This window comes from Protopterus annectens, chromosome 9.part0, assembly GCF_019279795.1.
Source record: "Protopterus annectens isolate FY-2018-M chromosome 9.part0, PAN1.0, whole genome shotgun sequence".
NCBI lineage: Eukaryota > Metazoa > Chordata > Ceratodontiformes > Protopteridae > Protopterus > Protopterus annectens.
In genome coordinates, this window is record NC_056743.1 from 1,415,624,315 (window position 1) to 1,415,637,045 (window position 12,731).

A 12,731-nucleotide genomic window follows, 5' to 3' on the forward strand; every position below is an offset into this window, starting at 1 on the left:
ACAGAAGTGTTATCACCAGAGTCATTGGATTTGGACACAGTGTCCATGAAGGAGATTAGGGCAGTGGTGGTGCTGTGTGATGGGTGAAAATTAGATCTGCTTCATATGACTGAAATTTCATTTGACCAAGACCATAATACCAAAATTTCAAAATGCTGAAAACTCACTTGACTGAAATTCATAATACTGAAACCTTACAATGCTAAGTTTCAACATACTAAATTGTAAACCATAGACATGCACACTTACAAAACCAATGGCTAACTCTTTCCAGATCTTAAAAACTACTTACGTACCTTCTTAACAGAAACTGGATGATATAAAACCAAACTACGTGTGGAGCTACGCCCCTACACCCCCCTAATGTGGGAGGCTGTTCCCCCCATTCCCCCCTAACTATATATACTAACTCCAGGATTACACTACAGTGGATAAAAGGGCATATACTGTTTACTTACCTTACAGTAGTCTACACGTTGCCACTACTATATTGAAATTTAGCATTGTAAGGCTTCAGTATTATGAGTTTCAGTCGAGTGAGTTTTCAGTATTTTGTAATTTCGGTACTATGGTCTCGGTCAAATGAAATTCAGTCAGATAAAATTTCAATCATATGAAGTAGACCAACAAAAACCATGTTGGGTGGCGGTAACTAGTTTGTTTTGGATGAGGTGCTACAGCAGTTGATTATGTATGCATTTTTTCAGGAGTTTGGAAAGAGGAGAGAGGATGGAGATTGGTTGATAATTAGATGCCCCCTTTATGTAAAGGGGTGATGATAGATTTTTTTTCCTCATTGCAACATAAGAAGTGCTTGTCAAACATGGTTGGGACAATGGGCTCTGCTATGGAGCAATTTATAAGGATACTGAGAGGATATGCTATGGCTTCTGCAGCAAGTTTTAAGTATTCGGGGGGAGGTTGTCAGAGAAGAGGGGGCATGGTTTTAGTTTTTGAATGAAAGAAGTAGGGACAGCTTTAAGAGAAAAGGGGATAGAAGATGTAGTATTGGTTTGTTGCAAAAGTGAAGGCTTTCTTTTGTTTGTGCAGGAGTCTTGAGATAAGGGTGGAGGGGGATCAGAGATGGGGCTTGAGGTAGTTGTGGAGGTGGGATTCGTTAACATTTTGCTGATGCTGTCTATAAAGTGAGAGTTAAACAGGTTGGCTGTCTCTGAGGGGGTTTTGTCAGGGTATGATGATGGAGTTTGTTTAGAGCCCGCGGTAAGCAGGTTTGAGATGTGTTTCTAAAAGTGTTTTGGGTTGTTTTTGTGGTTTGCCAATTGATTGGAAAAGTTTGTTTTTTGTCTATGTTCACTAGTTTTTTTTGCTTTATTTCATAGCTGTTTATATTTGATTAGGTTGGCATCAGATTTGTTATTGTGCCATTCCTTCCATGCTTTATCTCTATCTTGTAGAAGTTATTGGTATTTCTTGTTACCAAAGGAGCATGATTAGTTTTTATTCTTTTGGTGTGGAGGGGAAGCTAGGCTGTTGAGGATATTTAGAAATACATTGTTGAAGTATTCGAGGGCATCTTCGAGTGGTAGTGTTTTAGGGGGTTCCAGGTAGTGTGTGTTTTAGGATTTTGTTAAACTTTTGCTGGTCAAAGTTTCTAATATTTCTGGTAGTTTTGTATGTGTGGGTTCTTATAATTTGTGGTATGGATCTATATATGAATAGAGTAGGTGGTCACAAAGAGTACTGGGTAGAGGGTGGGGAGCAGAGTATTTGTCTGTATTAGAAACAAGTATCCAGTCAAGAGTTGCACCTAGGCTATTGCTGTTATGCATATGGGTAGCATTGGTAATGAGTTGTGTATAACCGTAGATGTTTATGCTATTAGTAGGGGAGTCAGTCATCAGATCCTGCCAGTTAACGTTGATATCTCCCATAATTATAGTCTCATTACTGATGTTTTCTAATATCCAAGAGAGGATATCTTCCATAGTTTGGATGTTTTGCCGAGGGGGTATATATAGACGAACAATGCATATTTGTTTTGTTTTGTTCATTTGTAGGGTTCCGATTAGAATTTCAACATTGTTAAAAGCTGGTATTCTTTAGGGAAAGGTGATTGTGATGGTGTTGGGATAGATTAAGGCTACCCCGCTAGCTTCTTTTGTTGACTCTGTCTTTTCTAAGTATATTGTAGCTTGGATGTGTTATTTCAGTATAATGGATATTGGGTTTTAGCAAAGTTTCTGTGATTACTAGGATATCTGGGGTGTATTGTCTTAACCAAGCATGAAATTCTGTGGTTTTGTTACACATACTATGTGTGTTTAGGGTTGCTAGAAGAATATTTTTAGGGTTTAGGCTTTTAGCAGAGGAAGTTATAGTTGGGGGCTCTGGATTGGGGTTGATGCCCCACATAGAGTGTATTGCTTAGAGAGGTAATATTTGAGGCATTGGGTAGATTTATTGTTGCTGACTATTATGTAGAAGTTAAGTTTACTAGTGATTGTGTCTGAAAGGAGTTTTACTTTTGAGAGCTACATAGTGATATTGAATTATGCTAGCTGATATGTTATATAAACGTTTTGTGGTTTTGTCATGATGTAGAGGAAGAGTAGAGTGTGTAATTGTTGCAGGGGTTGAGGAATCGTTTAGGGAGGTGATGTGGATTAGGAGAATGATATATAATGTTAGAAGCAGGTTAGAGAGAAGGTAACACAATTTTACTGACATGGTTTAATTTGAGTTCTAGAAGGTACTTGTGTTATGACAATTGAGTAGATGACCATCAATAAAGTATGAAGTCCATCCCAGGGCAGAAAAAATATTAATTACAGAAACATAATTGTCATGATACCCACAGTTACATATACAGTATAATTCATATGATATAGTGTGTATGCTCAATCAACCTGCAATACATAGTTTTTATTATGTATACTTATCTTTATCATATTTTTATATAAACTACAGTGGAACACACTTTAAAAAATTGCTAGATGAGAACCCTAGTGTACTTGTATTGTGAGCATGAGCTTACACCTGGTGCCACAGGGAAAGCTAGGCAGCAGGTCTATTTTTTACACTCAGTACTGTCCAGCGTGCTTACTACCATGCAATACCGCTTAGCGTGTTTGCACGAAGAAAGGTGAAACAGGTAACAATGTTTCATTTTTGCAAGTAACAGATGTTTCTTTTTTGTCTACAATAGTGAACTATGTGCACAAGAGAGCAATGAGAAAATATTGCAGGCAAAAGCTAATGTACATAATTTTTATACAGAAAGTTTATGATCATTTATCAGTAAAAACAATGTGGGACTCAAACTATGGTCTACCTGTCTTATGTATTGTGTGCCTCAACCTCTTTACAAGGTTCACAGGTGTAATTTATGCTGTCATTATTAGCCTAGGTGTTGACCGCCCTGCAATGCTGCTAAGCATGATTGCTCTTTCTAAGGCAACTGACATTCATTTTTAAATATTTATGTGTTTCACCATGTTTGCACTAAGCCAAGTACTGTGTAAATGCTAATAAGAGAAAAAAAAGTTAAACGTGTTAAAAAATTACACAGCTCTTGATATGAATTATAAGACCGATGAAATTACAAAAAAGCAGTGGGAGTGTGTTATTTGTCTTTGCCACAGACACAACTTTGCAGCAGCAATCAAATCATGTGCATACAAGCAATTCACATTTCCTCTACATACATTCTCATTTGGTTGTATATGTGTGATTTACATATTTAGTGCAATGAGTGATAACCCAACCATTTATGAATATGTTTGCACAAATGCGGCTCTATCTTTTCTTTGTATTGTTTTCATTCTTCCCTTATCTGTACTGTAATCTCAAACATGCAGTCTATAGTGCATTGTGTGTCATTGTCCTTTAATTGTATGATAAAAATACATGACAGTGAAAAACATTTATCAGCACAGGAAGGAGAGTTTGGCTATTATTGAACAAAAACTGATAAATGCGTGATGTATTGTTTCATTTAAAAGGTTGCTGAAGTTAATTCTGCACTTTGGAAGTATATCCTCAGTGACACACCCCACTGCAGGGAAGGTTGTCTGAATTGCTCTTGCTTTCCTTCTCACACTAATCATTCATAGTTGTAAGCCATTAGCAACTAACAGTGGTGTAAAGCCTTCATTATGTTTATATCTGCAATATAAACTCAAAAGTTTGCTATTCGGCAGTTCTAATTAATTCACACCTCATTTGTATCTTTACCATGCTCAGAGGGCAGAATCTAGGTAACCGTGTAACTAGGGAACTTAAAGGCGAGGAGACTTGTGCATTTGGACAAAACAAAAGTTTGGCATTCCTTTGAAGATGATTTATTTGTACAGAAGGTTTCTAATTTGGATAAGGTATGCTTGTATTATACAAGTTCATTTCAGATTTTGTAAAATGTTACAAATCTATTTATATATCCAGGGGAAATGGAACTTTTATCTGTAGGCACTTCTTATACTTCACTGTTGGCATAGGCATTTTTGGTAGGCATTTACATTTCGCAGATAGACAGGTTAAAACTTTCATCACACGTACTATATTTAAACTTTTTTGGTTTGACAACATTTTATGCTATTCGAGAGATATGTAGTGTATGTGTCACTGACACAGGTGTTATGCTTCTGAGGTGTCCTAGGGCCACCTCCAGGGGAGTGGTGGGCACAGTGAGAAGTGACTGCCAATCATAAATTGACTTTTCTGTTGTAAATGTGTACACATCCTGATAATTGTGTGGAAAGAATATATACAATAGATAAACTTACTAAGTTGGGCATTAATCCCTATGTCACCCAATGGGTTGCTAAATGGCTTACTGATAGAACCCACACTGTAAAAGTAGCCAACTCCAAATCCAGCTCCAGACAAGTGATAAGTGGAGTACCTCAGGGTTCAGTCCTGGGGCCGCTCTTGTTTGCCATCTACTTCTCTGAAGTACAGGTCAACACTAAGGGACTCTGGCTAACAAAGTTTGCAGATGACTGCAAACTGGGAGCCATTATTGAATCCCCAAATGATGTGGATACTCTACAAAGGGCCTTACAGAAACAGATGCTTGGTGCCAGAGCCATGGGCTCAAGCACAATGCCAAGAAATATATTGTTATCCCCTTTGGGAAAAAACATGTATCCATGAATTACCATATAGGTGGCAGTACACTAAACACAGAAAGTGTGATAAGAGACTTAGGGACACAGGTGAACAGTGGTCTCACCTTCGATAACCACATCGCCACAACAGTCAGGAAATCCTTCTATGTGGCACACCTCATCACGAAGGGCTTTTCATCCAGAAAAAAGGAGGTCATTGTCCTACTGTACTCATCCCTCATTAGACCCATTATAGAATACAATGCCCCATTTGGTATGTACCTCTCAAGACATCTGCAACAACTGGAAAGGCCTCAGAAATACCTCACTAAAAGAATCACAGGCCTAAAGCAGGTGCCTTACGCTGACCGCCTTAAAAAACTCCAGTTATACTCTGTCGCATATCGTCTACTCAGAGGCGATCTCTGCTTAACATACAAGGCCATGTCAAACTCAGAGCTGTTGGACATGCTACACTTAAAGACATCCCAATACCTCAGAGCTACACGCTCCAGGGATCTAAACCTTGTCATCACAATAAACAAAACATGCTGGAGGGATAGGTTCCTGACCCAGAGACTCCCCAGACTCTGGAATAGATTGCCCATACATGTCAAGCAGAGTGCCTCTTTGGACCTCTTCAAGAGGAACCTTGACGATTGGATGGGAGAAAGGAAATTCAGCCCGGGGATCACTTCAGTCACCCTGCTAGACAGGGGTCCAGGAAAGTAAATAATGTGGGAAGAAATAGCCAGGGAATTGTTATGGCTAGGCTTGTATAGGCCCTAGGGCTGATAGCCTAGTACCAACCTGTGAACCTATGAACCTATGTCTCAAGTGCTTTTCTGTTGAAAATGTGTAGGCATCCTGATATTTCAGTGGGAAACATGGTACATTACTCAAGTGGTATTCCTTAGTTTGGACAAACCTTGGTTTGTGAGTGAGGGGGAGGTGGGACAACCATATAACCTTCAGTTTTACTAAATGAAAACTTGTGTTTCCAGCACTTAATGTTGACAAATGTATACATAAGCAGGACGTTAGTTATGTGATATTTATATGTCACATAGGATTATGTCTCCCAAACCTACAAATCCATGTAAACCCCATTTCAGTGACTCTGAAAATGAAGTCATACTTCGGGCTTTCAAGCACCATGCATCCTTTCCGCTTGAGAGAGGATTTGGTGATATGGCTGCCAGAATGCAGATTTGGAACCAGTTAGTGAGCAATATCAAAGTAGTAGGAGGAGATTGCAACAGGAGTTATGATCAGGTACATCATCAGGCCACTGATATGATTTCATCAGCCCAGATTTGAGCAGCTGCAGTTACCTGAGAATAGCTGGCTAAGGAGGGTCCTGCTACAGAGCCCCCACTGACACCACATGAAGAGTTCTTGTTCACTGCCAGAGATCCAAACAGCTCAGTGGAAACTGCACACTGTGTGCTTGATGTCAGTGCTGATGTGGCTGCGAGGATGTGTATGTCCCAGGAGCAGCTTCCAGGTAAGCTTACATATGGCAAGTTTTATATTTGCTTGTATACTGAAATATATAATTTGACTAATACTTCCCAGGAAATTTATTTTTTCTGTACCTACTGATAAATTAATAGAGTTATATGATACATTTGCTCAGTTTGCATGGGTGTAGGTGGACATGTCGGACAAGTTTCAGTTTCAGCTACTTCTTACAGGACATAGACGTGATTGTGTATTCATTGTCTCCCTGTATTATTCCCAATGTGATGGTTAATTGCTGTCCTTTCCTTGTTTCATTTCTTCCAAGTTCATCCTGTCTACAAAGTGCAGACACATCTGCATACGGTAAGAAAATGTTTATTTGCTTATTAATGACCATTCTTCACATATATAAATGATCTGTATATGTGAGGTGGGTGTAATGAGTATCTGTATTGCTGTACCACCTGCAACTGTGTGATCAGTGTTACTTTGTTATCATATAAATTGCTTTAATATTTAGTGTAGTAATTATTATAGTTCCCATGCCTGGTGTAATGCTATGTCCGTTGCTTATTTTAAACTGTCTCTCATGTTAAAACCCATTTAACATAAATGGGTTTAGCATGGCGAGACAGCTTTTAAAAAATAAGCGCGAGATCTCCATTGCTTATTTTAAAGCTGTCATTTATTAACAATTAATTGCTATTGCGAGACAGTTTTACAAAACCGAGTTAGGAAATGGAAAAAGTCCGACCTTTTGACCGGGACGCCATTAGTATTCAATCGATTAACGCTTGGCCAATCAGCGTGCATGTTTTGGGGGGGGTCATGGTATAATATCACAGGTGACCCTGTCAGTAGAAGTGTATGACTCCTACCACCTGATGTCGCAGTACTGGTAGTCTCCAGTGATGATGGTGGCTAAATGGAGGCACAGTTGGTGGGGTGCAGAGAAAGGTTGAATCCAATATTGAGGTTGTGACTCATCCATCAACTGAATTTCCTTCAGACACAGTCAGTATGCCTATGCGTATCCATTACACTGAGCCCTCAGATACTGGTCAGGTTGAAGGTGACACATCTGATCAGGGTAGTGTGGTTACTGCAGCTTCAGTGCCGGTTGACTTTGTCCATTGCCAAAGTATAGGTGAGGTGCAAAGCAGGAGGGTTAGTAGCAGTGCTTGGAGGAGGCCTGTTGTCCATCTTCTACCTGATCCTGGTGTATCATTACGTGCCACTTGACGTATGTTTAGGGCCATCATGGAGACACATGCACATTCCACTAGGGCCTCCGAGGACATACTTAGGGTTCTAGATGTGGCACAAGCTGACATGCGTGACTACCTCTACCATGTGGCCAATTCAATGGACTGGATGAATAACACCATGGAATGGGCAGGGGAGCAGCATCCATGTGGCCGTAGGTCAGCAACATCATCTCCTGTTAGCCAATGTGGCTGTGTCTGCTCCCACTCCTGTAGTGGCACTACTTCTACTGCTCCATTAGTGGTTGAGGTTTCCACATTCAGATGTCGTAGGATATGAGGTCATGGGACTGAGCGTAGTCATGAGGAGAGTTCATTCAGCAGACATTGCTCATGTTTGGGTAGCACCAGCGTATCTGACCATGGGTATGGATGTGCCAATGCAACTCCTGGCGGAGCCAGTTTTCTTGTTCAGGGCAATGATGAAGAACTGATACCTGATACTAATTACAAAGACATGCATCTGAAGCATTTCTCCCAGGGTCTCTGGTGAAAATTGGCTTTGTTCCAAGTTGGACTTTCCTGGTAAACAAAAGTTAAATAAATAAATAAATAATACTTCTACCTTGCATGGCTCACATCTGTCCGATATGCCAGGATGTAGAGGTAGCACAGAGCTTGGATGTGTTCATGCAGACACTCACACATTCATTTCACATTGAGTGCCCATACAAATACAAACACATAACAGCTACGAGACTTTTGTGAATTTTGCAGGTTATTCTGTCTCATTGGTCATTTGATAATTAGCTCCATTCTGCCTGCTTGTCCTTCTTACTCACTGACACTCATTACTTTTGTGTCAGCCTTGCCCCCCCCCCACCTCCCGCCAAACAGCACTTTATGCAAATGATGATAAGTGTGCCATCACCTTGTTTCTATCTTTTGGATTCAGGGATACATATGTATTTTTTCTGATACACAGGGTGCGTAGCTGGCTAGGTGCTTAATATATAAGTGCTGGTGATGATATTTTGAAAAATGGACTGCTTTCTTACAGCCTTTTTTACTGTTACGAATAATACCTTGAAATCATTGATATGACAGTGTGGCTTATTGCTCTAGTTTGAGAATGTAGGGATAATTATAGACGTGAATGTTTTTGTATTATGTGTACATTTGATGCACAAGGCCTATTGGCTGATAAACAGCAGATATCTATTGGCATAAGTCAGTGCTGTCACATATTGATGTCATTGCTGGACAACTCACACACTTTCTACTTACGTATTTGCCATTCATTTGTGTTCTTACCCCTTTATTTTCCTGATCCTAGTTCAACACTTAACTTGAAAGTCCTGCAATTACAACTGTTTTAATTTGGGGCTAACTCTGTGTGATGCTAGCAGTACATAGCCATTACATGCTAAGGTAATGGTTGTGAGCATCAATTTTACTGTATGTATGTGCAGAGGATGAAAGCTGTACCCCTTAGGTGGTCATCATGTGTGCTGTCCATTGCCTGTTGGCCAGGGTGAGGACATATTGTGCACGTCTATGTCTACCTATAGCCACAGAAGCTGGTGGTTCCCCTCTGAGTCCTCACCTGCAAGTGGCTGTGGTGACCTTGCCAGTGGTGGTGGAATGTGTGCTCCTTCCCCTTGGTGTTCCTGTTGCTGCTCTTTTCTCAGGATAATGTTGTGTAGGATAACACAGACAGTAAAAACTTTAGCTCAAGTACTGTGATTGTACTGCAGGGCCCCCTTGATGTATCTAGACAAAGACACGTTCTATGATATTTCTTGTTTGAGCATGTGCCTCATTATAGCATTCTCCCATGGGTGTAAGTGCATTTATGATGAGCGCCATCAGCCATGGTTCGGGTGCATACCCTGCATTACCCAGAAAATGGCCTTGTGGGTACCCCCCTTGTAAAACCTCTGGAAGAGCCGAGAGTTGTGCCAATATGGGAGTTGTGGTAACTGCAGGGATTGCCAGCATACACATTCAGGATGATTCTCGTAGAGTTACACACAACCTGGCAGTTAATGGAGTGGAAGCCATTTCTGTTTATGGAGACCCTTCCCTGTCCCCAGGTGGTGCTTTGATCTCAATGTGCACAGTCTGTGGCACCTAAGACTTCAGGGAAGTGTGCTATGGGGTAGAAATCCTGCATAGCTGTAGATCTGTCCTCAGGGTTATGGGGAAAATATATGCAGTCACTAGCATGCTTTTGCATAGTATTCAAGAATTGATGTAGGATCCCGGATGCTGATGCCTGCAACACCCCCATTATGTTCCCTCTTGGTCTCTGGAAGGTTTCTGTAGCTAAAATTCTAAGTGCTACACATACCTTGGTCTCCACAGGTACTGGTTCCCCTCAGTTTGCCCTTGTTCTCAGTTGAGGATGACAGAGATTGCAAAATCCCTGTACTGTGTCTCTGTTCACCCTGTATCACTCTGCTGTTTCCACCTCATGTCAGCCTTGTAAAGTTAAATGGGGTCTAAACACCCTTCTCCTTCTTGGCTGAGGTCTATTAGTGGCAGCTGCAGTGTAGAGTTGAGCCTGTTGCACATACACATGCAGAATAGCAGCAGCAGTCCCTAACATACTTTCCACGTAGTGTAGTTTCCATGGCTGTATTCCAGTAGTTTTTTTGGAATTTGAGGCCAAAACCTACACTGCGTATGCATGATTGTTTTATAGCTTGTTGAACAGCTCCTCCATCTTGTATTGGTTGATTAGAACACAATTCACCTGCTGTAATTAACATGCCACGATGTTTACCATATTTGCTTGGGCCTACATGTTATGTCGAGCTGTTTACTGAATACACATGCAGAATTTTAATGAGCTGTGTAGAGTTTTTTAAATTCAGCCCATAGTTTAAATTGCTATTAGATATTATTTTATGGCAGTTTAATGCGGTTAAAGTGTGTGGAGATAATTTTTAACACTGGTTTGGCACATTGTTTGCTTTGGTGTTTGGACTTTGATTACTGGAAATTCTTTAACTTCTGTCAGTTGTAAAAGAATTCTGAAGACATTTCAAATTGTGATAATATAACTGTTTCTGGAAGAGTTTAGTTGTATGAGGACATACTTATTACAAGTAACTTTAAGTGCTTATTGTGATACATTATCCAGTACTGTCAGTTTATTATTTTGGCTAGTGTTCTCTCCCCTTACTTGATGGATCCTAACTCTGATACCCCCATCCCATCAAATCTGGTTGTACCTAAAAAACAAACAAACAAACAAACAAACAAATAAGCAAACAAACAAACAAACAAATAAATGAAAGTATGAAAGCATGTCTCAGCCAATGGTTAGTGAGCATTTTGAGGTCACTGCTCAGCCTGCATATCACTTAGCTTTTGCCCCATCTCCCTGTAGTGCAGCTTTGCCAGCAACTATGGAATGGGGTTAGACGTTAGAGACATCCGCCTGGTGTTCCAGTACCTGAGGCAGATATGGAAGAACCAAACCCTTTAGGTGCATTAGTAGTCCTTGGTAAGAGATCCCTTGCCAGACCTAATAGTCTATCCCCAGATACTTTACCTAGTAATGAAGTTCGCAAGAAAAAGAATCAGAAGCCTCATCATACAGCTGATGATCAGATTATATATGTTTATAAGGTTTATGTGATTCTCTCGGTTAAGAGTGTTCTGCAGACAGCTAATTCTGATGGTTGTGTTTCCATCCAGGGCTCTAGTACTAGTTTGGCTATAGACCCTTCTGTTGTTTCAGAAGATGATGAGGAATCGGATGAGGGCAATGGTGATTTCCTAGTTGACACTGAGTCCAGTCACTCTGATTCTTCGAAAGGTGAACCTAAACTTAAGTCCAAACAAGCTTTCAATTTTCCTCAGATGTTTGCTAGATTTAGTGATGCTTTTCTTGGGAGCAGCTGAGGACTACCCCAGAGCTAGGCAGGGTGTATGACATTATAGAGGATGAGGTGCCCAATTCTGTAGCTATCCACCTCTCTTACCAGTCTTGGAAGATGTTTATAAATCTGATTGCAAGATACAAGTATCTATTCCAGCAGTCTCTAAAAAGGGTCAAAGAAAATATAGGGTCTCCTCAGATATGACAGGTCTGTTTTCTCGTTTGACTGCTGACCCAGTGGCGGTCCCTCCAGCTGCCTGCTTAAGCAAAAAGTCTTTGGCTTCATCTAATCTAGTGCCCCTGATAAAGAGGGAAAATGGTTAGATCTTTGTGCAAAATTATTTCTCTTTTTAGTAATCTAGGCTTTAGAGTGTTAAGTTATCAAGGCTATATGTAGAAATGTATTTTACAGTGTATGTACAGTTTGGATAATTTTGCTGCATCCTTACCTGTAAAGCAAAAGTTTTATATGAATGAAATTGTTTTTGATTTGACTCAGGTTTCAAAATATGCTTTGAGAGGTGTGCTTGATTGTGCAGATACAGTCTCAAGAAATGCTGTTTATTTTGTTGTTTTAAGACAGTATGCTTGTTTATGGAATCAGAACTTCTCTGATGATTTAAAATTTGACATTTTGAATGCATCTTTAAGTTTTGAATTGGCATTTGGGTTCTCTGTTACACAGATTCTCAAACAGTGGAATGACAGTGTCAAATTAATTCATGTGGTATCTAGGATGTTTCAGGTACCCAAATTCTCCCCAAACAAGGCATCTTCCTTCAGAGGGCAGAACAAATAAAACATCACAGCCAAACAAAAATCAGGTAGCCAAAAGGAAAGGGCAGGGGGATAATTCCCTAAATGCAAGCAAAGGATCAACCTTTTGCTAAGGAATAACTATGCTGAGTCAGAGAACAGCCATGTCTACCCTCCTACCCTTCCTCCTCTTTCTCCTTCCACTAGTCTCTCTCTCTCTCTCTCAGCCCTGCAGCCTGGCTTAATATAGTCTCAGACAAATGAGTTCTGAGAATAATTCAGAGATGATTTACTTGGCAGTGGATAAAAATGTCTCCACTTTTCAGGCGAATTCCCCCACACCAAACA